Raw genomic sequence first — 25118 nt, 5'->3', positions numbered from 1 at the left:
GTATCTGCTTTTCTTGTTCACCTTTGGTTGAATCTTGCTTCAAAAAGTGCTGCTTCACCTCCTTCTGAACAAAAAGAAACAACTATGGTAACCCTCCTTGTCTGCTCTTTTCCTCCTTTCCCCCAGTAAATTTAATTTTTTTTTCAGACAATCTTTTGAAAAATGAAGGCTTACATGCAGATTGTTTTTATGGTCTGTTTAGAAAATAATACATCTCCAAATCCAAGCTCTACTTATGGAAAATGACAGCTGACAGCTAAACGGAGATTATAGGAAATCAAAGAAAATGTTTGCTATGGTACAACACACCAAAGCTGAATTTTCCTTAATTGTTTATTGGTGCTCACTTGGAAGACACACACACACACACACACACACACCCCTAAGACTGCTTTTTGAAATCAAATGTATTTCCTGCCTTTTCTTTCCTCTGGACTCTTACCACCAGCCTATTTATAGCCCAGGAAAGGAAAAAGCACCGCTGGAGGCAGGAAAACTAAGTTCAGAAAGAATAGGAGGAAGTGTGCCTGCCATTTAGCCAAACAACCTTTAATTCATTGAGCTCAAAGCTTAGCGGCTTCGCTGTGGTCGTGAGGCGTAAACAGCTTGCAAATCAGAATTTTTTTCTCTCCCCACGTTTGAATTGGATTTGGGCAATGGCGATGAAGGCAGCATTTTAGAAGAGAGAACAGGAATCTCTAGGTGTTTAGACACGTGGAAGAGGAACCGTGAGGGGTTGGTGAAGCAGAAAGGAGAGGATGAGCTTGAAATGATTCCGCGCCTGCGAGTTAAGGTAAGTGTTCTTTTCAAGAGAGTCTGCTGTTGTGCAGACTCATGCATCTCATGTGCTATGGAGATTAGCCCTGGATGGTGTGTATAATTTGAAGGCAGAGTCTTTTGAAGAGCTCATGAGCTTTGCTTTTATCGCTGAAGAAATGGGGAAATTGCCTTCAGCCTTAGCTGTGACTGACATCTTCAGTTTTCAACAATAATATTTTTAAGTAGTTGTTTCTTTAAAATAGTTCTGTCTCCACTAAGCTTTCTTTGGTTTCTTTGTCACCAGAGGATTAAATAGTATAGATAATTTCATTGAAGATCATTTTCGAAAAATCATTTCTTGATATTTGTCTGTTTTTTTATCCTTTTCAAAGTACTGATTAATATTCCACATACCAATTTTTGAATCTATACTGGTTTAGAATACACTGAATAGAGAGGCCCTCAAGCAAAAGTGGTCATTTTAGAAAAGTTATTTTAACTAAAATTTAAATTTTGTATAACATTCAGTGAAGATTGAATTTTTTAATGCAAGGGTTTTCCTAAACATGCATTTTCAGACTAAGGGAAACCCTCTAGAAGCATCAAAAAACAAAAAACCCAGCACTTAACAGCTCCAGTGATAGAAACTGTTCACAATAATTACTTACATTTCAATTATTATTTCAAAATACTCATTCAACATATATTTTCTGACTGACCTGAAAAATTGTTCCTGGGTTTGGAAGTGGAAAGGTCAAAAGGGAATGGATTATATCCAAGAGCAGCTGATGCCGCCCACAAAAACTTGGAACGCTCCTAGGGACATTCCAACTCTTTTAACATTTTTTTGCCATCTCACAAGTACGTTTGTTTAGATGATCCACAGTATTTGCATCCCCCACTGATTATCTTCACATTTGTGTCCTGGAAAAACTTGATTAATGTTTCTATGATGTCAAACAAAGGAATAAGGTTCTGGTGGTTTATTGAAAAGGAAAAGCAGAAGGAAATGTGTTGCTGTTATTTTGGTTTATCCCCGTTTGAGATTGGTATGTTTAGAATCTGTCCTAAGAAGATAGCAAAACTGGAAGCCAGAAAAGCTGAGCCAGCCAGATTGAGACTAACGCAGGAGGCCAAGGCAGAGTTCTGTCTCGATGTGGATTTTATTGCCTGTTCTCCTTCCTGGAAGAATTTAAGGGTTATTTTCTTCTGATTAGAAAATTATAATTCACTCCATGGAAATAGCAAAGTATAATATCCTTGAGTAGAAAGAGCAATATTTCTTAAAGCTAGGTAGTAAAAAATAGAGGGAAATAAAATTAATCTGGACAAATATGATGAGCCTGAAGAAACAGAACAAAGTCTTAGCCCTTGTTTCCAGGACACTCTAATTCTGAAAAGTCCTGAATTCAGTGCTGAATCCATTTTATTATTTCCACAAAATAAAATCTAAGGTAACCTTATTAATTGCCATCCCATGTGGGTCTAGTGATAGAAATACCGCTTACAGTGATTCTGATTTCTCTGTGTATATTGAACTTTTTCCCCTTGCAATTTCAAAACAACATTCTCATTTGGCATATTCATATGTTTACCTTATGAGAATAAAATTATTATAAACACTATTGAAGGCTTAAATAATAAACAAAACTATGAGCTATGTATTTTATTCTAAGAATATGTATCTTTCCCAATTTTAAAAGTTTTGTTTTGGGTCATTAGTTTCTGGATGCCCATAGATGCTTATAAATGTATCCATGAAGTGCCAGTTATTTAAAATAGATTTCTTGGGAATTGCTTGATAGTTTCACAGTTTTTTTGATGTATTCTCAAGTTCCTGAGGTTATAGTACATTATTGTTGCTTTTGTTTACTCACTAAGTCATGTCCCACTGTGACCACATGGACTGTAGCCTAAAAACTCTGTTTCTGGGATTTCCCGGACAAGAACACTGGAGTGGGTTGCCATTTCCTTCTCCAGGGGATCTTCCCTACCAGGGGATTGAACTTGCATCTCCTGCATTGCAGGCAGATTCTTTACTACTGAGCCACCAGCGAAGCCCATAGTACATTACTAGAGTTAGCTAATTTTGAAACGAACACACAAAAGCCAACTTTTTTAGCTTCTCTATTAATTAAACAGCCATTTATTTCTTGGCTTCCAGCATAACTCCTACAACCACTATGTGTTTACAGGTTACATAGTATAGCCACCACTTGACACTCATTGAAATATAAATGAGATCAGATTGCTGAAGAGATAAAGTTTCAAGAAATGTAGATTTCACGTTGTAATTCACAACTTGTAGGATGTATTGAAGGAGGATGCAGGGAGAAGCGTCCCACTGCCAGGCAGCCAGACCCACCTGGCCTGATGCTGTGGGAGCAGGGGGAGCTGCAAATTGATTTTCATGGGTCTATGAGCACCTTAAATCCAGATTAGTGACCTCTGGAGGCTCTTTTTCTCCTATACTCTTATCCCTTCGCATCCTATATTACAGATGAGCAGTAGCACCACCAAAGCATATTTATTAAGTTCTTCTACTTATAATCTCTACCTTTGATAAACTCAACATTAACTTGGAGAGCTGGAATTATACAGAACACAAGGCATCCTATATATGAGACCAAATGAATGATGTGGATAATGATTACAGGTAAGGAAGTTCTGATCCTGGCAGGCTTCCTGGAGGGGAGAGGTTGAACTGAGCCTTGAAGGGCAGATCTGATGGATATGGCCAGAGATAAAAGCCTCCAAGATAAGAATGGAACTGTGTGCGTGGGAAGAGATAGGAAAGTACTTGGGTTGCCAAATGAATTATAGGATTCCCACTGAAATGTGAATTTCAGATAAACAACATATACCTTTCCTAGTAAGAGTATGTGCATGAAGTCTGTTGCATGAGATATACAAAATATATTTGTTGTGGATCTGATTCACATTTAACTGGGAGTCCTGTGTTTTTTATTTCCTAAATCTGGTCACCCTACCAGGGAACTCTGTGTCAACCAGCTTGATAGGAACAGAAGCAATGCACATATGGAAAAAGTGAAAAGTGTCTGGAGGAGATTGAGGTCAGACTGTGGTGGGACCATAATGCTAGACTAAGGAATTTAGAATCTAATTTGAAGACACTGAGGAGACACTGAGGGTTTTGAAATGGGAAATGACATCAACAAGATCTGGTCATTCAAGGCAGGGCCTGCTGGGGCAAAGAGGGCAGCTTACCGAGGTCTGGATGCTGGTGACAAAACAGAGAAAGAAACCAGTCAGATGAAGACACGTTAGAGAACAAATCCACGTGTCTTGTAAACTAATTGGGTATGGGTCAGGGAGGAGAGGAAGTGTTAGAAAGGATATTATGTTTAATTTAGAGTCTATTCAGAGAAATAGTCAAAGATAGCAGCAGGTCAGGGAATTGGTGAGGGAGGCAAGGATTTTGGTCTCAGACATATTAAATTTGAGGCAATGATGGGATAATCAGGTAGAAATAGTTAAGTGGACACTGGAAATGGGAAATAGCTTAGGAGAAAGGTAAAGACTGGAAATAATGACAACACCAACACTGATGGGGATTTTCTTTATGCCAAGCTTTTTTTTTTTAATATGCATTCTCTATTTAATGCCCACACCTACCTATAAGCAGATTCCATTGCTAGCCAGACTGTACAAATGAGAAAACTGAGGCTCAGAGAGGTTCAATGACTTGTCCACGATCGCCTGCTTAGAGACAGAAAATGGAACCCAGCTGTCCATATGCTCAAAGCCATGTTCCCGCTCATTCCCATGGAGAATGTTGAGTATCTTCTGTGGGTTCGCTTCCTCCATCTACAAAGACCTAAAGGCACAATTGTTCATGCTGTAACCCAAATCTTCTTTTTTTTTAAAAAAGTTATTGACTTATTTTAATTGCAGGACAGTTACTTCACAACACTGTGGTGGCCCCTGCCACACATCAACACGGATAAACTAGACGCCTGGTCTTTTTACCTCACTGTGGTAGCCCTCAGAATTCTCCACCTTTTGGTTAATCTCTCTGAGGAAAAGGGAACAGTTTATACACAGAAAATTTCCCATTTATTTATTTGTATATTTATTACCCAAATTGTTTTTCCCTTCAGTGCCTTGTTTTTAGATTTTTCCTCGGTTATTTGGTGAAATAAAAATTACCATGACGAGAAAACAGGCCCAAGGGTGTTAAACGCCTCTCCCTGTCTCTGGCTGCCCTCTAGTGGCAGAACCAGCTAACAACGCTTAGCTTGGGTCTGGGAACCTTAGCTCCTTAGGAAACCGAGTCAGTCAGCAGAAGCATCTGTGGGCTCCTAAAAGGGTTGGAGGCTAGCTGTGCTAAGAGATTCTGGAAATGGATTTCATAGAGTTACTTACACCGTTCCAGCTGGCTGGCTTGAAGGGTATCCCGTTCTGGATTTATTAAACTTGGTGATCATTAAAGGTATTTCACTTGTTTATCCTGTTAGGAAGGTAAAAGCTGAAAGTCTCTCAGCGGTGTCTGACTCTTTGAGACCCCGTTGAATGTAGCCTGTGAGGCTCCTCTGTCCATGGCATTCCCCGGGTCAGAATACTGCACTGGGTAGCCATCCCTTTTCCGGAGGATCTTCCCAACACAGGGATCCAACCAGGGTCTCCTGCATTGCAGGCAGATTCTTTACCAGCTGAGCCACTGTGAAGTTTGGTTATGAAATTTTTAATACAGAGTTGTGCCTTGATTGTTAAGAAAATTTCCTAGACCTTTTATTCTAAATGTTTATTTAAAAATACACCATATATTTTCTATTAAAATATAGTGTTTTAGGAATGTATCCTAAGGAAATATTCATATATTAAGACAAAAAGGTATGTAAAAGAAAGTTTGTCTATTTGAAACAGAAAAAATTTTGGAAAATATACAACGTTAGGGATTTGCCAAATAATAGTCCACAATATGGAATTACAAATAGCCATTAAATTACATTAAAATATTTAATGGTAATGGTAACTGTTTGTAGTACATGTATATATGAAAAAGAAAAGACAAAAATGTTATATTCGTGGCATGATCCCATTTTCTTACAAATTATAAATGTATATATGAAAAAGAATTAAGAACTAAAAATTCATATACTAAAATGTTAGCAATAAGAATCTCTGGCCAGTGGGGGTAATGGTGATTTTTATTTTCTGCTTTCTCTCTGGGATAAGCATGTACTACTTTTATAATCAGGTATGAAAACCAATGTGTTTTGAAACAGTGGAGAACTAAGTCCCGATGCTCTAATTTCTTGCTTTCATGACTGATGATCAGGCTTGTGCTAATTCAGCCCCATTTAGGCTTCTCTGCCCAGTAAGGAGCTGCATCCTGTTTGTGACAGCATAATTCATTGTAATGGAAAAGATTATGATGCACTAGTCTGGTCTATGACTTCACTGTATTCATTGGCAACAGGAAACAAAGACAGACACTTGTTTTTTTTTTCATAATTGTTTTAGCAATAATTGACAATTGGAGGAAATGAATGGCAGAAAACAATTATGGGCAGACAAGACGGTCAGCAAATCAGACTGGGAAATGCAATGGAGCCTGTCTTAGTTCTGTTCGTGCAACAATTTCAGAACATTACAAAGATATTATTGTTTTGTTTTCAACCTACTTCTGAAATCACTATTGTTTTTAGTAGCAGTTACACAACTCTTTGCTGGCAGCAATGACCCCCAGTGTGTTTTAAATTCAGTAATTTGTAATCCCACGTCAGGGACTTGGGACTGAATTTTTTATCTATGTTAATATCAGGATCAGTGTGAGCTTCTCAATATGCACCATGTGTCGAGTTGTAGTACTCCTATAACAACAACTAGCCCCCTGTTGCCCATATACAGGATCTTAAAAGCTTTATTTTCCAGTAAATTTAAAAAAATCAAGTTAATGTTTCTATTTTCTGTGAAAAGATCACTTGTCTTTGTTTTAGCAGCAATGGTGAGGGAAACAACAAAAAGTCAAAACAAATGAATTCATGATTCACTCTCTTGTTTCCATGCTGTGAAATGAGTACGATTCACAGTGACTGAGATGAAAATGGATGTATTATCAACTGGGAAAGAGCTTAAGTAAGACAGGTATTACATATGCTGCAGTGACATTTATCTCAACCAGTGGCTTGTGTGGCTAGACATGACTTAACTGTCCTGTTGGGTATTATTTAATGTTTGGATGAAAAAATTAAACATGAAGGAGCTGCTTTAACCTTTACTCCTGGTCATATTCTCCTCTGATTAGTCTGATTTGGAGTAAAATTCTGCAGCAGCTCTGACTTCCAGTCTGAAAGACCAAGTATTGGTCATGTGACTTAATGAGGAAGCCTCTAAACCAAATACTGTCCACTAGTAATATAAAATGAGCCACAAGTGTGGGCCACATGTGTCAGTTTATATTTTCTAGTGGCCACATTAAGAATTTAAATAGAGTCAGGTAAAAATTTTAAGAATCTCATTTGTTGAACCCATTATATCTAAAACATTATCATTTCGACTTGCAATCAATGTAAAAGATTAGTAACAAGAATCTTACCTTCATCTTCTTTGGTACCAAGTCTTTGAAATCCAGGGTGTATTTTATGCTTGCTACACCTCTCCGTTCAGATGGGCCTTATTTCATGTGCACAGTGGCTTCCGGTGCCTTTGTGGCTGTAGTGGGCAGTGTGGATCTCAACAGCAGAGCTACCACGGCTTCATAAATGGCGTGTGAATTTTGGACTGAGATTCCGCAGTCTGTTCAGGACTCATGGTCTTCATTCTGATGCACTCATTAGGCCAATCCTACATGTATCAGCTAAAACTGAATAACTGAAAAGCAAGCAAAGGATTGAAAGTTTCTGAGTTTTGTCCTCTTAGAACAATCCAACTATTTGTTGCATCAGCTGGAATGCTGCCTAACTATGGATTCCTCAGTTGAGAATAAGGATAAGAGGTTTTAAAAAAACTCTCAGACTTTGAAATCTGGATTATGTGATTATAAGAAACTTTATTTTATCATGATGTTTCCAAGTGAATTTAGGCATGTGAACAGATGACATTATCCAGCTTAAAATAAACTTCTGGAAAGCGTTATAGATATTCTCTTAATAATGTGTACAACAGTGCAAAGAAAGAAATCTTTAGCAGTTCTCATAGGCACACATACACAAACTTCTACTATTGTGACCATTTCTGATGTCTTTTCTGCATTCTGCATTGTCTTATTTGAAGGGGAGGAAGTATGCTTAAATAATCTTGTATAGCTACTATGCCCTGGGGACTCTCATGCCAGTCAGCTGGAGTGATAAAGATAGCTCTGTGTGCTAAGTATGGAGATGCAAAAATAGAACTGATGGAAGTGGATAAAACTAAAAGACATTGTAGTTTCTTAAGACCCCACCAACGGCCAACCGCAGAGACCTGGAAACAAGGGCTTCTGAAGTCCTGGCAAGGAATCACAGTCAACTGAAACAATCATATTTTAGGTTCATTGCTTATTCCATGAAGGTTTGGTTATGGAGCTAGATTTAAAGCAATCAGAAAATTCTAAAATCACAATAAAAGTTAAAGACATTTAAAATAGAAATAGTAACCATTCATTGCATGATATATAAATCAGAAGTGTTTCAAAAGCGTGTTTTTTAAGAGTGTTCTTGGTTCCCTGAATTGACTTTCCATTTTCCCCAAAGAAACAAAGTTATAAAGTGATTGGTATGTGCACCTAAAATATCATATGCTTACAGTGAAATCATTACAATGTATTTAGAATGTACTACATTGAATTATTTTGCTCTAATTATGATTTATTATAAGGGTGCATTATTCCAATGCATTTACAATGAAATATAATCATTAACATTTTGTTTCTACATTAATACATTATACCATACAACACTATGTTGATAATTATATTAATACATTAGTAATATATTAATAATTAACCCAAACAGGGCTTTCCAGGTGGCACTAGTGGTAAAGAACCCGCCTGTCAATGCAAAGAACCTACATAACAGATGTAGGTTCGATCCCTCGGTCAGGAAGATCCCCAGGAGAAGGACATGGCAGCCCACTCCAGTGTTCTTGCCTGGAGAATCCCAAGGACAGAGGAACCTGCTGGGCTATAGTCAGTAGGGTTGCAAAGAGTCGGGCATGACTAAAGCAACTTAGCATGCAAACAGAAAAATAGCATATTGAATCAATTTACAGTCTCCATCTACCCAAAGCTAAAGCACTGATGGAGAATCTAGGAAGTGCCAGGTGCCCTATCAGGTACCAGGACAAGCATAAAAGATAAATTGTGTTTATTTTGTTTGTCATTGTCAGTAGGACAGCAGCTTCACTAGAGAAGAATGAGGAAATAGATGGAATTCTTTCCTACGGAGACAGCCTTGTTATCTGCGTTAGTCCTAGGTGGAGAAGACCTTTTCATTTCTGTGTCTAATTTTAACTTCTTAACTTTGGATTTGCCTTTTTTTTTTTTTTTTTTCCATCCTTAGGACCAAGTACCTCTCTTCGGGTTGTAGCCACAATTAGGAGCTTTTTTGGTTCCCGTATAGGGCGTGATTTTCCTAAGTCACATTTGGCAGAGAGGTAGAAGAGATGAAGGTGAGAGAAGGGGTGTGGTGAAAGAGAACACGGGGACACATAAGAAGAGAGTTCGCCCAACTGGCTCGGTTCTCCTTGCGGGGTGGGGGCGGGGGGAAGGCAGGGCACAGGGGAACCAGGATTTGGATCATTCTGTGAATTTTCCTCTGCAGCTTCCAGAAGGGGAAAAGGAGGGGTGGAGGCCTGTGCAACTGACCTTTTTTTGCGTGTAGAGCGTGCTTTCTGAGTCAGGGTTTTGTATCTTGGTGAGCGCCATAAACTGTTGGATTCTGTGGTACTGCCATTGGTTTTGCTCATCACTAGCAAATGAGAAGCAGGTGCAAGGTCAGGGATTAACTGGCCTTTAGGCGAAGTCAAGAAGTCTGGGATGAGTGGGGCTACTGACTGAGCTCACAAACCAGCAAGAGAATTCAGGGAAGTACAGGTGGGCTGAGATTACCCCGTTCCTCCCTTCCCCACCACTGCTTCTGTGTTTGCTCCTTTTCCCCTTATTTAAAGACTCACTCCAGCGGACTTCCCTGGCAGTCCAGCAGTTAAGACTTCACCTTCCGACACGGGGTGCAGGCTTGATCCCTGGTTAGGGAGCTAAGATCTCACATGCCTAGGGGCCAAGAAACCGAAACATAAACAACAGAGCAATATTGTAACTAATTCAATAAAGACTTTTAAAATGGTCCACATAAAAAGTCTTTAAAAAAGGGGAGGGGGACTCACTTGAGCTGATTTCCTTTCCTCAGAGTCTCCTATCCACAGGGGATTGGTTGCAAGACCCCTCTGAGGTACCTCAAGTCCTTTATGTAAAATGGCATAGAGTTTGCATTTGATGTAAACATCCCATACTTTAAATCAACACCTCTAGATCTTGTAATACCTAATACAGTGGAAGTGCTGTGGAAGTAGTTGTTGGTTTGTGGCAAATTCAAGTTTTGCTTTTTGGAACCTTCTGAAAAAGTTTTTTTGAACCCACAGATACAGCGTAACTGACCGAATATAATCTGTCTTGGGGGTTGTTGTGACTTTATTGAATTGACATTTGTTAAGTAGAACCCCAGGTGTAGGATGGTAAGCAAAACTCAAGACCATAAGAGAAACTGAAATAGGTTTATCCTGAAGATGTACATGGCAGGCCTGAAGGGAGAGGTCAAGAAAGGGGGCAGGCTCAGGACCTGGGTCACAAGCCTTTATTAGGGTGGAGTGTGTGGGTGGAGTGCTTTGAGGCTCCTGAGCTAAGCTCAATCCAAAGCCCAAAGGCAGGATTTCGGTAAGTTCCACGGTGGGTCTTAACTAAGTGATACGGGGAAGGCTCTTGGAGTTTGGGGAGACTGTTGATCATGGGGGTTATTGGGGAAGTCATATGGGCTTCCCTGATAGTTCAGTTGGTAAAGAATCTTCCTGCAATGCAGGAGACCCTGGTTCAATTCCTGGGTCGGGAAGATCTGCTGGAGAAGGGATAGGCTATCCACTCCAGTGTTCTTGGGCTTCCCTTGTGGCTCAGCTGGTAAAGAATCCACCTGCAATGCAGGAGACCTGGGTTTGATCCCTGGGTTGGGAAGATTCCCTGGAGAAGGGAAAGGCTACCCACTCCAGTATTCTGGCCTGGAGAATTCCAAAGACGGCATAGTCCATGGGGTCACAAAGAGTCAGACACGACTGAGCGACTTTCACACTTACCAGGAAGTTATATTTCCCGGTGGCTCTTTTAGCTGTTTTCTAGGGCACACCCTTGCGTGAGGCGCTAGTGTGAATTTAAGGCACCCTGCAGGCCTCTGTAGCCAAACAAAATGGATGTCAAGGCAGCAATACCATGGAGCAGCTTAGGTGAGCACTTGGCAGAGGACAACGCACTGTCTGGGATCTGAGCCAAGTTACAATGAATAGAAATACATTCAAAATAAGCCGTATTGGTTATAAGAAAAAAGTGTACCCCACAGAAGCACAAGAAATGAAGCTGAGGCTGCCGGGGGGCCTCCACCCAGAAACCAGCTGGCCAGGGGCCTGTGACCCGACAGGAGAGCTTGATGGTTCCGAACCTCCAGTACCCCTGGGAGGTTCTGCTTCTCTCTGCCTCTCTCTCTGTCTCCCTCTCCCCCTCTCTCTGTCTCTTTCCAGTTTTCCCTGTCTCACCATTCACAGGGAGAAAGAGGATGTCCATCTGTGCGAATGTCCTTTCAATGTTCAAGCGCTGGTAGTTCTAAATTCCAGACTCTCTTGTAAAAAATCTGATTATCCGACTGGCCTATACTTGCCTCAGGTGTCAATATGTTGTCTGGTCATTTATGGCCTTGGGAGTGGAGGTCACTAGGCTAATCCTGCGGATGGGGGCAGTTTTCAGTAGAAAGGGGCTTGCGCTGGGATGCCCCAAAGCTGTTACACACTTGGCGTTGAGGTGTGGGGGCTCTTGATTTTTTTTGACCTCTCTCTCTCAGGCCCTGATCAGTGTGTCTCCTAATTTTCCATGAAATTGCCATGTATCTTCCCTCTCTGTAGACTTTGCTATGCTGACCTGGCCAGTTAGGGTTCTGCCACCCCTCTCCTTTCTCTCAATTCAAAGCCTCTGTCTGTTTCCAGTTGCTGCACAGAACCGCTCTCCTTGATAAACCCATCACCAGCCTTCTATGACTTCGCCCACTTTCAAAATACTGTAACACACTGTCTATTGTCTAATGTATTTAATCACATGATGTTTGGTGGTATTTCTTTCACTTAGTCAGCTGTTATTTGACTCTATAATTAACTTTCCAAGAATTTCTTCTCTCTTCAACCTATTTATGAATTCCTTGAGGTATAAGCCATGTTTTTCTGCTTTTCAAAAACTCCCTCTGGAGTAGGTCAGTGTTCTCAGAAGCATTATTCACAATAGCCAACGAGTGGAACCCAAGAGTCCACCAATAGATGAATGGATAAACATATAATGGTATAGACATTTGATGGAACTATTCTTCAGCCATAGGAAGGAATCAAGTTCTGGTATATACTGCAATGTGGATGTATGTTGAAAAAAATTATGCTAAGTGAAATAATCCAGACACAAAAGGAGAAATATAATTTCACTTAGGTTAAATATCTTGAATAGGCAAATCTTAGAGACAGAAAGAGGTTGTTGGAGGCTGGAGACAGGAATGAGTGGAGAATTATTCCTTAATGGTTGTAGAGTTTCTAATTAGGGTGGTAAAATATTTGTGGAAATAATGGTGGTGGTTGCACAACGTTGTGTGACAAATCCTACTGAACTGTAAACGGTAAAAGTGGTTAGGGTCAGAGTAGCAACTTTTTGTTCCATATATCTTACCACTATTTAAAAATAATAACAATATACTGAAATCAAAGAGTTGTATGGTATGTGAATTATGTCTCAATAAAGCTATTTTTTAATAATACCCTCCGGGAGCCTGATACTTTGTATAATAAGTGAGAGCTTAAGTAATACTTGTATCATTTGTTGTGAGTTAACATGACATTGTCGTTTGTAATGAGATTCATTAAGACACAAATTTACATGTGATAGAGAGCAGGTGTATTTCCTCACTTATATATACACCAGATATAACACGATTGCTCTGTACTTGGTGCTAAGGTAGGTGTTCAGACACATGTCAAGTGCTGTCCAGGTATGATTTGAGATCCTAAATTCTGTCAATCATTTTTACCTTTTATGGAGTACCTGCTATAAGGGATTACACACCAATATATGAATTTTTTGTTTGGTGACAGAAAGAATAAAAATCTTAACAAAGTATATAGTAATGGAATTTCCACTCATATGTTTTTTCTGCCACCAACCAAATATATATATATTTTACCATCTCTAGGGATTCATTCTTTAGGGCTGAGACATTGTTCTCCAAATATCTGCTTTTAAGATACAATATGTTATAGAAGAAGTTGATTTGTGAACTAGGTTCCTGCTTCTCCATTCTCTGGTCATTTAATAAAGCTTGTGTGGTTTCAGTCTCAAAAAGAAAAAAAAGACATATTAGACCATTGTTGGCAAGATGAAACATTGTGCAGCCATGGGAAAAATCTTGTTGTAGAGGAATGTTTGATGACATTGGAATCTAAGAATATTGAATGATGTTGGAAATACTTATGATACTTAAAGAGGCAGACTAAAAAACTATCAGTTCAGTTCAGTTGCTTAGTTGTATCTGACTCTTTACAACCCCATGGACTGCAGCATGCCAGGCTTTCCTGTCCATCACCAACTCTCAGAACTTACTCAAACTCATGTGCATTGAGTCAGTGATGCATCCAATCATCTCATCCTCTGTTGTCCCCTTCTCCTTCTGCCTTCAATCTTTCCCAGCTTCAGGGTCTTTTCAAATGAGTCACGTCTTCACATCAGATGGTCAGAGTATTGGAGTTTCAGCTTCAGCATCAGTCCTTCCAATGAATATTCAGGACTGATTTCCTTTAGGATGGACTGGTTGGATGTCCTTGCAGTCCAAGGGACTCTCAAGAGTCTTCTCCAACACCACAGTTCAAAAGCATCCATTCTTCGGCACTTGGCTTTCTTTGTGGTCCAACTCTCACATCCATATATGACTACTGAAAAAACCGTAGCTTTGACTAGATGGACTTTTGTTGGCAAATAATGTCTCTGCTTTTTAATATGCTGTCTAGGTTGGTCATAACTTTTCTTCCAAGGAGCAAACATCTTTTAATTTCATGGCTGCAGTCACCATCTGCAGTGATTTTGAAGCCCTCCCCCCCCAAATAAAGTCTCACTATTTCCATTGTTTCCTCATCTGTTTGCCATGAAGTGATGGGACTGAATGCCATGATCTTAGTTTTCTGAATATTGAGTTTTAAGCCAACTTTTTCACTCTCCTCTTTCACTTTCACTAAGAGGGTCTTTAGTTCTTTGCTTTCTGCCATAAGTGTGGTTTCATCTGCATATCTGAGGTTATTGATATTTCTCCCAGCAATCTTGATTTCAGCTTGTGCTTCATCCAGCCCAGCATTTTTCATGATGTACTCGGCATATAAGTTAAATAAGCAGGGTGACAATATACAGCCTTGATGTACTCTTTTCCTGATTTGGAACCAGTCTGTTTTTCTATGTCCAGTTCTAACTGTTGCTTCCTGACCTGCATACAGATTTCTCAGAAGTCAGGTCAGGTGGTCTGGTATTCCCATCTCTTTCAGAATTTTCCACAGTTTATTGTGATCCACATAGTCAAAGGCTTTGGTGTAGTCAATAAAGCAGAAGTAGACGTTTTTCTGGAACTCTCTTGCCTTTTCCATGCTCTAGCAGATGTTGGCAATTTGATCTTTGGTTCCTCTGTGTTTTCTAAATCCAGCTTGAACATTTGGAAGTTCACGGTTCACGTACTGTTGAAGCTTGGCTTGAAGAGTTTTGAGCATTACTTTTCCTGTTGTAAATTTTATAAAACACAGGAAAGGTATTTATTAGTTGCCTGTCTCTATGTAACAAGTCACTCCTTAACCAAGTGCCTAAAGGGTGGGTTGCAATCAGGCATCCGGTGGGGCTCCAGTCATCCAAAGACTTGATGGGAACTTGAAGACCTACTTTTGAGGCAGGTCATGCTCATGGCTGAAAAGTTGGTATTTACTGTTGGCTGGGACCCCCAGGTCCTCTCCTGTGGGGTTTCTCTGTGGACTGCTTGAATATCTTCGTGATATGGCATCTGACTTCTGAGTGATAAATCCTTGACTAAGGTGAAAGCTGAAATGCTTTTTATGACCTTGCCTTGGGGCCACAATGACACACCACTATGGCTCTTGTATCCTAGTAGTTATGCAGGGCCAGCCCTGAGTCGGGGTCACAGACGGCATGTGAAGATCACTGGGGATCATCGGCAGGTGACTGCAAATACACACTGAAATAAAAGTTTTAAGAATGGTTAGAATGGATCTTATTTTTTGGGGGAGCTTTACTTTAAAAAAATTTTATGGTGAACATACATGAGTTTTGGAATCACACACATCCAAATCAACATGTTAATTTTTCAAAACCATAACTATTCCAGTGAAGACAAGCTCATCCCTGACACCTTGGTATAAAGTTGGATTATCTATGCTTTTCTTTCTCTGACATAATCCTGTAACTAAGGAAAGGGACATCTATATGGAAAGAGGAGTAGTTTTGAAATATGGGGCACACAACTGGGAAGATGTGGCCAAAGTAGAGAGCCTGGGGTAAGCATAGCAGTGTAGGGGCCCCAGAATCAGAGAGACGTCAAAGAGGGTTAAGAATATTATAAAGGGTGACAAGTGTGTTGAAAAAACCTTGAGCTTTCAGGTAAAGGTGGGTTTAACATACACTTTTACTTACCTCTGCTTCCTTCTGAGAGCCTGTTAAGGCAAGATCAAAAGGATTTGGGTTTTTTAAAGTCACAAATACATTATGACAGTCTTTTGGAAGCTAGAAAGCAGATGGTGACTAATTCAATAGTGGAAACCAGAAAATCAACCCAATTTGCCCTGGTGGTGGTGGCGGTTTTAGTTGCTAAGTTATGGCCAACTCTTACAGCCCCGGGGGCTGTAACCCACCAGGCTCCTCTGCCATGGGATTTCCCAGGCAACAATACTGGAGTGGGTTCCCATTTCCTTTTCCGAGGAATTTGTACTGGAGAACTCTTCAAAGACTTGAGAATTAGTGGCACCGAGTACTATTAAAACTGTCAGTGAAGGTGAGACCAAAGGGAGGGAGCCTGGTTGAAAATCTTCCTAGAAAGCAGTTAGATTCCCAGGTCCTCTCCCCTGCTTTACACGGTACCGTGATACTGGAGGTTTAGCCTCTCAAGAGGATAAAGCATAGGTGTTTAGATTGTGGGACCCTGGTCTTTGGATGAGGTCCAGCTGCAGGTAGACACATTCTAGTTAAAACCAGAGAATTATTTAAAAGTTGAAACCCAGCCCTCTTCTCCCACTTGACTCCCAGAACACAGTTGGCAAAGCAGAAAATATGATTGCTAATAGGTTCTGGGTTTTATATCTTAAGACTTGGCCAAAGAAAAAGAATGTTCTGGCTCCATGTCTGAAAAATATGGGGAAGGGACCCATTAGGTTAGGGAATCATCTGCCTGAATCAGGTGCTTACCCCTGACACACTCCAATTTGGCCAAAGTGAGGGAGGTGCTATGACTGGCCCAGTTAGGATCACATACCCTTCCCTGCACCAGTGAACCTTGCTCAAAAGATCAAGGAAGTTCGGAAGGTCAGAGGGCCAGATGGGCTTATTGTTGAAGAGGGTGATAGAGAATGGGCATATTAGAGAGACAGTGTCCTAGATGACAACTAAAACTTCTCAGCCTCCTTTGTAGGAGGTGATGTCATATAAGCAAAGGAAAACAACTTAAAATTCTTAAGTGAAAAATGAGTACGCTTTACATTTCTGCCATACATTATGGGTTTTCAAAGTACTTTTTCCCTATATTTATTTCCTTTGCTTTCCTGTATTTATTTTCTTTGCTTTCCAGAAAAATCTGTGAGACAGATATTGCTATTCCCACTTTCTTGATAATTAAGGGGGACTCATCATGGTAAATGTGGTGGACTCACTCACTATAACTAGATGAAGGCAGAGCTGGTGTGAGAAATCCTGTCTTTTGATTCTTGAGCAATTTATTTTTTAGCACCGCAGCGATCAGTCCAACATCACAAACTCCTAGATGACTGAGCAGGGAAGGACATTTGGAGGTGCTGTGTACAGGCAATAAACTGCAAGACTGTCCACAGTCTCCTATCGTCTGACCCACGATTCCCCTGCACATCAACCCCAACACGTGTAAAATCAACAGAGTCTGGGAGAGTACAGCCAAACGCACACAGCTTGAAGGAGCCACATGGCCTCCTTTTGGAACAAGACTAAAGAATTAACTTCTGGGGAGAATTTTCCATCTGTTTTCCAGATAAGATTGATTAAAACCCAGTTTCACAGATTCCATGAAAGGATGGATGAGCTATCCCTTCTGGCCTGGTTAAGTTTAGTTCACACTCCTCTGCAGAGTTCCAGCTCCACCACACAACGAAGGCCACTTCTTTACCATCAGACCTCCTAAGGAAAAAAGGAGTGGAGGTCCCAGATGTGAGCCCCACCCTGCACTGAGCACCTTGGTTTAAGTAGGAATGGTGGCGCTTTTGCTGCAGACCAGCTGGGTACCAGACAACCTCACATGCATTTCATTTACCATTTTGATGAGGTAAGAGCAGGGAGGTGTATTTCTCTTTGCCAGTTCTTGTCTCCCTTCCACTTCACTCACGCTGTTTCCTCCTGATCTAGTTTTTTCAGTTCCCTTTGTTATTTTTAGTATAAAGAACCTTCATCCAGTGACTTTTAAGACTTCAGAAAGATAGTTAAAAGAAGCTGAGCTGGGGAGCATTGTCTGATCCTCTTATCTCTGTGTATAAACTCAGTCCTGAATATTCATTGGAAGGACTGATGCTGAAGCTGAAACTCCAATACTTTGGCCACCTCATGCGAAGAACTGACATTGGAAAAGACCCTGATGCTGGGAAAGATTGAAGGCAGGAGGAGAAGGGGACGATAGAGGATGAGATGGTTGGATGGCATCACCGACTCAATGGACATGAGTTTGAGTAAGTTCCGGGAGTTGGTGATGGACAGGGAGGCCAGGCATGCTACGGTCAATGGGGTCGCAAAGAGTCAGACAGGACTGAGCGACTAAACAACAACAGCCTCCTATTTTATTGTTGTTATTACAAGTGTTGTGTTGAACTTGTCTTATGTCTAGAGAGAGCAGGAGACTTCCCTGTAGCTCAAACGGTAAAGAATCTGCCTGCAAGGCGGGAGACCAGGGTTCGATCCCTGGGTTGGGAAGTTCCTCTGGAGGAAGGAACGGCAATCCACTCCAGTATTCTTGCCTGGAGAATTCTATGGACAGAGAAGCCTGGCAGGCTATTATAGTTCATGGGGTCGCAAAGAGTCCGACATGACTGAGTGACTAACACAGTATGTCTATCCTTGTGCATTTATCGAATATTTTTATAGGATAAAACTCTGAAGTGCAATGCATTATTTCCAACCCACATAGCCACCCCTTGAGTTGGGTATTATCATTTCCCTTTTACAATTGAGTAATCTTACACAGGTCTTCCTCTGCCTACAATGGTGTTATGTCCCAGTGAGCCCAATATAAACTGAGAATATCACAAGTGGAAAATGGATTTAATACACTGCACCTACTGAACATCATAGTTTAGCCTAGCCTAACTTAAACGAGCTGAGACCACTTGCATTAACCTATAGTTAGGCAAAATCATTTAACACAAAGACTATTTTATACCCAGGTGTTGAGTGTTTCATGTAGTTGGTTGAATAGTGTACAGAAAGTGAAAAATTAATGGTTGTAGAAGTTCAGAATGGTGTTAAGAGTATGGGTTATTTCCTCTTGTGACCTCTCAGCTGACTGGGAGTTGCAGCTCGCCCCAGCAGCTCAGCATCACTAGAGACTATCAGAGTGCATACTGCTAGCCTGTTCAGTCTCCAAGTTGTATCCAACTCTTTGAGACCCCATGAACTGCAGCACACCATGCTTCCCTGCCCTTCATTATCTCCCAGAGTTGGCTCAAACTCATGTCCATTGAGTCGATGATGCCATCCAACTATCTCATCCTTTGTTACCCCCTTCTCCTGCCCTCAGTCTTTCCCAGCATCAGAGCCTTTTCCAATGAGTCGGCTCTTTGCATCACGTGGCCAAAGTATTGGAGTTTCAGCTTCAGCATCAGTCCTTCCAATGAATATTCAAGGTTGCTTTCCTTTAGGATTGAGTGGTTTGATCTCCTTGCAGTCCAAGGGACTCTCAAGAGTCTTTTCCAACACCACAGTTCAAAAGCATCAGTTCTTCAGCACTCAGCATTCTTTATGGTGCAACTCTCACATCCAAAGATAACTACTGGGAAAACTATAGCTTTGACTATGTGGACCTTTGTCAGCAAAGAAATGTCTCTGCTTTTTAATGTGCTGTCTAGGTTGGTCATAGCTTTTCTTCCAAGGAGGAAGTGTCTTTTAATTTCATGGCTGCAGTCACCATCCACAGTAATTTTGGAGCTCAAGAAAATGAAATCTGACACTGTTTCTACTTTTTCCCCATCTACTTGCCAAGAAGTGATGGAACCAGATGCCATGATCTTAGTGTTTTGAATGTTGAGTTTTAAGCCAGCTTTTTCACTCTCCTTTTTCACCTCCATCAATAGGCTGTTTAGTTCCTCTTCACTTTCTGCCATAAGGTCAAAACTCAGAATTCAAAGTATGATTTCTACTGAATGTATATAGCGTTCACAACACCATAAAGTCAAAAATTTGCAAGTCAAGCTATCATAAATCAGGGGGCGCTTGTACTTGAAGGGTTAGGTGACTTATTCATCTAGTGAGTGACTGATTAGGGAATGAGAATCCTGATTTTCCAGTTCTCCAACATGCCAAAATCCTCACCACTCACTGTACTGCCTCTCCTCCTAGTTTGGAAAATGGCTAAAAAAAAAAGTTATTAATGTTGGAATTGTCAGGAGGAAAACTGGGGATTTTCAGCTAATAGTAGTCCTATGGAAATAGATTGCAGGGGACATATTTCAGGCAACTTAGAGTTTCACTTGGCTCCTCTGCTGAGGACACTAGTGTCAGAGGTGAGGGGCTATTTTTAGTAGGTTACTTTTAAACACCCTTGGGGGGGTTGTGAAATAACCTGTCTTTCACAGGCAGTTAGGAATTGCTTGCCTACATTTTTGTTCTGAAGGAAAGCACACAGACCATCTAGGCCAGTAAGTTGGGTCCAAAATTGGACTCATGTTTATTTTGCTTAATAAATGTGTTCTTGAATAATATGAGTTGAATTTTGGTTGGTCGAATGCCATTTTTAATGAACCAGGGCACACACATTTCTTGTAATCCTGCAATGAGTGGCTTTCTAAAACAAAGAATGCTTTGGTAATGTGAACAATTTTCCTTTAATTCATGTTGAATAGAACTTTTTTTTTTTCTTTCCTTTGGACAAGGAACTCTATGCTCAGTTGCTGGTATCTTAAAAATTGTGTTGGCTGGTATAGCCATATTAGTTAATGATCATGTGCAATATATATGCTATTAAAATACAAACTAACATAGTCCCAACTTTCACTCCAAAATCCCAAACCAAATGCCATGGTGAAACTATATAATTTAGAAGAGGTGGTTTGTGATAAACATCTAATGCCAGAAAGAGTGTAGTTGTAGACCTGGGGTGCTCCTACTGTTATATTTGGGTTGTGGGCCCCATCCTTCCCTAACTGAGATGCCATGTGGAAGAGTTGGCTCTTCAGTTACTAAGGCCACAGTTCAGAAAATAAGATAGAAATAAGTGAGGGTGCTCCTGACGCTTTTCCACCCAGCACTAATTTCTAGTCCAACATTAGCATTTTTGTTCTTCCTAACGTATCAGTTCATTTTTGCACATAAATTTAAAAAAATCAATCAGCAAGAGATTCTGCAACTGAAATGGGCATTAGAGTTCATGGAATTTTTGGTGTATGCAGATAATAAGAATTGAAGTGAGGTGAAAGTCATTCAGTCGTGTCTGACTCTGTGACCCCTTGGACTGTAGCCTGCCAGCGTCCTCTGTCTGTGGAATTCTCCAGGCAAGAACACTGGAGTGGGTAGCCATTCCCTTCTCTAGGGGATCTTCCCAACCCAGGGATCAAACTGGGGTCTTCTGCATTGCACTCCAATACTTTGACCACCTGACACAAAGAACTGACTCATTGGGAAAGACCCTGATGCTGGGAAAGATTGAAGGCAGGAGGAGAAGGGGCCGACAGAGGATGAGATGGTAGGATGGCATCACCTACACAATGGACATGAGTTTGAGCGAACTCCGAGAGTTGGTGATGGACAGGGAAGCATGGCGTGCTGCAGTCCACGGGTTCTCAAAGAGTTGAACAAGGCTGAATGACTGAACTGAACTGAACTGCGTTGCGCAGATTCTTTACCAGCTAAGCTATCCAGGGAAGCAAGAGAAATAGATTCTAACTCTTAACTTTGGTCAATTTTAGTGATTTGGCTTAATATGCTTTGTTTTTTTAAAAATGTTATTATTCTACATGAAAATCAAGCAAAACATTCAATACAAATGATTTAGTTAATATGCCTGGTAGGGCAGGATTCTGCAAATGAATGATCTTGATCCACTAAGTTTACATTTATCAGTCTTTTAAAGGCCTTGACCCTTGCATTGCTTTCCGTTTAGTCTTGGGAAAATAAATGCGAGTTCAGAGTAAAATGAATAACTTTGAAATCCCAATAATTCCAGTTTTGGAGATCTATACTTTGGAAATAAAAGCACCAGAAACTAAGACGTATGTGCTAGAATGTTTAGTGTAGCACAAAACACTAGGAGCATCTTTAGTCTTCAGCAATAAGGTAAATAAACTATATAACTACAATATGAAGGAGTACAAAACTATTAAGAAAATAAATCTATGTTACTGATAGTGAAACCAGTGTATGTAGCCATGATACACTGTGATGGGGGAAAATCAAATTACAGATTATTTTTTAATGAAAAAATAGAGCCCTATGTGTGTATGTATGCATGAGATGCATTTCTCATAGGTGTGTGTCATCTCAGTGAGAGAGAGGAGTTCTACAATAACATATTTAATTTATTTTTTGTAGTATTTACCCTACATATATCTCTGTGTTTATCTATGATGAGCATTATTGCTTTTTAAGATTAAATATTTTATAAATTAACAAATTCACACAGGCATCTGTTTCTCTTACAATGTAAAAGGAAACAAGAGCATTCTTCCAAGTGATAAGGTAGTTTTCCTGACCATTAGAATGTATTTTTTAAAAAGGGTTTATAAGCATTCAAATACCTATTGAAGCCTCACCACTTAGGATGCTACTTTCAGCTATTTTAACCTATGCTGTCCTGCAATGATTGCTCACTACCATGTGTTTATTTCCACAAGCCAAGACGCTTTGGCTGACTTTCTTACTTCCTATGGTTGTGTTTAGGAAACAGCACCCGCCTCTCAACTCTGACCCTTCGCCTGTACTTGCCTCTCAGTTTGAGAGTTTACCACAATATAAATGGATCTATTGCCTTTTACTAATAAGAATGGCAATCACCAAGAAAAGCCCCGAGAACAAACACTCCTTATTTAATTAAAATATGAAGGAAAACTGGAACCATTCCCAGCACTTTTTTGTATGCTTTCTTAGTTGACCCCCTGTGATCTGCAAATAAGAAAATCCTATAGCAAGAATGTTAGATCCTCATTCCGCAGCAGGTTCCCACTCTTGTGGTTGCCTTTTTGTTTTTTCAGGAAGTCAGAGAAAGGAATATCTTATCCAAAGGCATTCTACACACAAAGGGTATAAGTAAGCCTGAGATGCAGTTGAAAGTTTCAGCAAAGAGAGTGCAAGTAAACCATGGCGATATTTGATCAAGTGTATGATAAATGGAAATGAGGTTAGAAGCTCAGGCCTCACAGATTTAGAACCTACAGGTGGTGATGGTTGGATTAAAGCTTGAGCAAACAGTTTGGCACTAAAGACTGGAAAATAGGACTTGTAGTCAGCCAGCTGGGTTTGGGTAATATGGTAAAGAGCAGAAGTGATTTAAGTAGAACATTGACACTGGTTAGAATTATGTATAATTTTGAGCAAATGGATTTGGTATCAAAATAGTATGGCTAATGTATAGTATAACCATGGTGTAAAAATGAATTCATTCATTCATTCAGAAAGTGTCCACTGACCATCATCTTCCAGCCCAGGCCAGTGGGCTGTGGTGTGAACCCAGGACAGCTTAGCAGACTTAGAGAAGTCCAGCAAGAGCAAAACAACAATGAGAGAATAGGGAGAAGTGGGTCCGAGGGGTCCTATAGTTTGCATGTAAGAATAAGAGGATTTGGAGTTTCTAACTATGCTTTTCCTGTGATTCCTAGAAAGATCAAATTGTGCTCCACTTCGTGCATTTGGCTATCACATAACAAGAAAAAAAAAAAATTTTTGAATATTTTCTTTGCCTCATTAATCCCTGAATCAGCTTTGTGTTTTATACTTTGATAAAACAATGATGCTGACACAAACAAGAAGGAAACCATAAATCTGAAAAAAAACTGCCCTTCTATTATTTTCTACACACCAAATGATTCTCAGGAAAATGCATAGAGACAGGCTTGGGGATTTTTTTATTTATATTTATTTATTTACTTATTTTTTACTCTAAGCAACTTTTTTCAAGAACTAAAAGAATTCTGGAAACTGCAGTGGCATTTTAGAAGATTTAAAGTTAATTTTATCATTAATCTGTGGTATATGGTAATGAGATCTTCAAAGATTGATGAAATTTGCTGTCAAGTCAGGGTTTTGAAAGAAGACTGTTAGTGGGGGAAGTTATTATATAAGCAGTTATGCTCAGTAAGGTGTTTTGTGCCATGAATACTTAATTTTCCTTCCTGTTTTTTTTTTTTTTTTAATTGAATATAGCTTAGCCAGCATGCTCTAAGAAGCTGCACTGAGAGGTCTGAGAAGCTTAGATGGAGGGGAAAATGTTGCCAATAAGATAAATTTAAATGAATTAGATTGAGTAAATGCAACTCTACTAATATGTAATGTGTTTTTAAAAAGTAAATGAAATTTTATTAAAAAGAGGGGAAAAAAGAAGAGTTTGGCAGGAAAAAGAGATGTTGAAAGTGGAAGACTATTTTTAATCTGGACTGAGTTGTACAGAAATTTGGGAGTTCCTCCTGGGATGGTGCGTAAAAGGGGGGGTGCAGAGGATGGGGTTTGAGGGCACCTTCTGCTGAGGCCTCCTCTGCTAGAGACTGTCCTTATTCATTCTCCCCTTCATTTTTCTACAGCCTGTCTCCAGTTTATGAATGGCTGGGTTCCAAAGGCTCACTTGTGAATCAGTTATAGGGAACTCAAGATATTTTTAACCCATAGAATTATTATGCACAGAAGCGATGGTTTTTTTAAAAAATATTTCTTTTACTTATTTGGATGTGCTAGGTCTTAGTTGTGACACTCTGGGACTTCACTGCAACATGTGGGATCTAGTTCCCTGACCAGGGGTTGAACCTGGGCCCCCTGTGCTGGCAGCATGGAATTTTAGCCACTGGGAAGTCTGAAGCAATGTTATAAATGCCTTTCGATCTATCAGACCACCTCATGAGCACTGAACCACTATCACTGGCTGAAATAGAACACGTTTGCAATGGACAAGAGTAGCAGACTACTGTTGTGATGCCAACAATTAGATCTTGAAGTGCCATGCAGTTTACTTGGCTATTACGCTTGAGGATAAGCAGGGTAAGCTAGAAAAGGACAAGCAAGTCTCTGAAAAGTTCTCTGACTGCCAAAACATTTTGTGGGGTAAATGTGCAGGGTTTGGAGTCAGACAGTCGCATTCAAGATGTCTCTTTCTTTGCAGCTTCCTAGCTGTGGGCAGGCTAGATAATCTTGTTAAAAGTCCTTTGGGGATAATAGCATCTCCATAGAGCATTGTTGTGAGAATTAAAGGAACATTTTAAGCAGATGATAATTTGTTATAAACTATTAACAATATATTAATATAATACATTATAATATTAATAGTTGCTGATTGTTATGATAAATAATTGTTATTCCTTACATATGGCTTTCTACATGTTCCAGTTTTCTCCTGGAGGTGTTATAAACCTTGAAGGTAGAGATTTTTGTCACATACTTTGATAAATCCCTAAATGCAATGTACATTGAACACAAGACATTTTATTTTCTCATTTATTGACAA

At 40.0% G+C, this 25118-nt stretch overlaps 1 protein-coding gene across 1 annotated transcript in view; it reads left to right on the top strand.

Annotated features, from left to right (window-relative positions):
• The first annotated feature begins 574 nt into the window (after window positions 1–574).
• The window catches only part of RASGRP3 (RAS guanyl releasing protein 3), a 112439-nt gene continuing 87895 nt past the window's right edge, over window positions 575–25118 (top strand). Inside the window, exon 1 of the mRNA XM_065929443.1 lies at window positions 575–793. The gene's annotated coding sequence lies outside the window, so the exon portion shown is untranslated. The remainder of the gene's footprint in view (window positions 794–25118) is intronic.

This window comes from Muntiacus reevesi, chromosome 3 (genome assembly GCF_963930625.1).
Source record: "Muntiacus reevesi chromosome 3, mMunRee1.1, whole genome shotgun sequence".
Lineage (NCBI taxonomy): Eukaryota > Metazoa > Chordata > Mammalia > Artiodactyla > Cervidae > Muntiacus > Muntiacus reevesi.
This window is presented reverse-complemented; position numbering and strand designations above follow the sequence as displayed.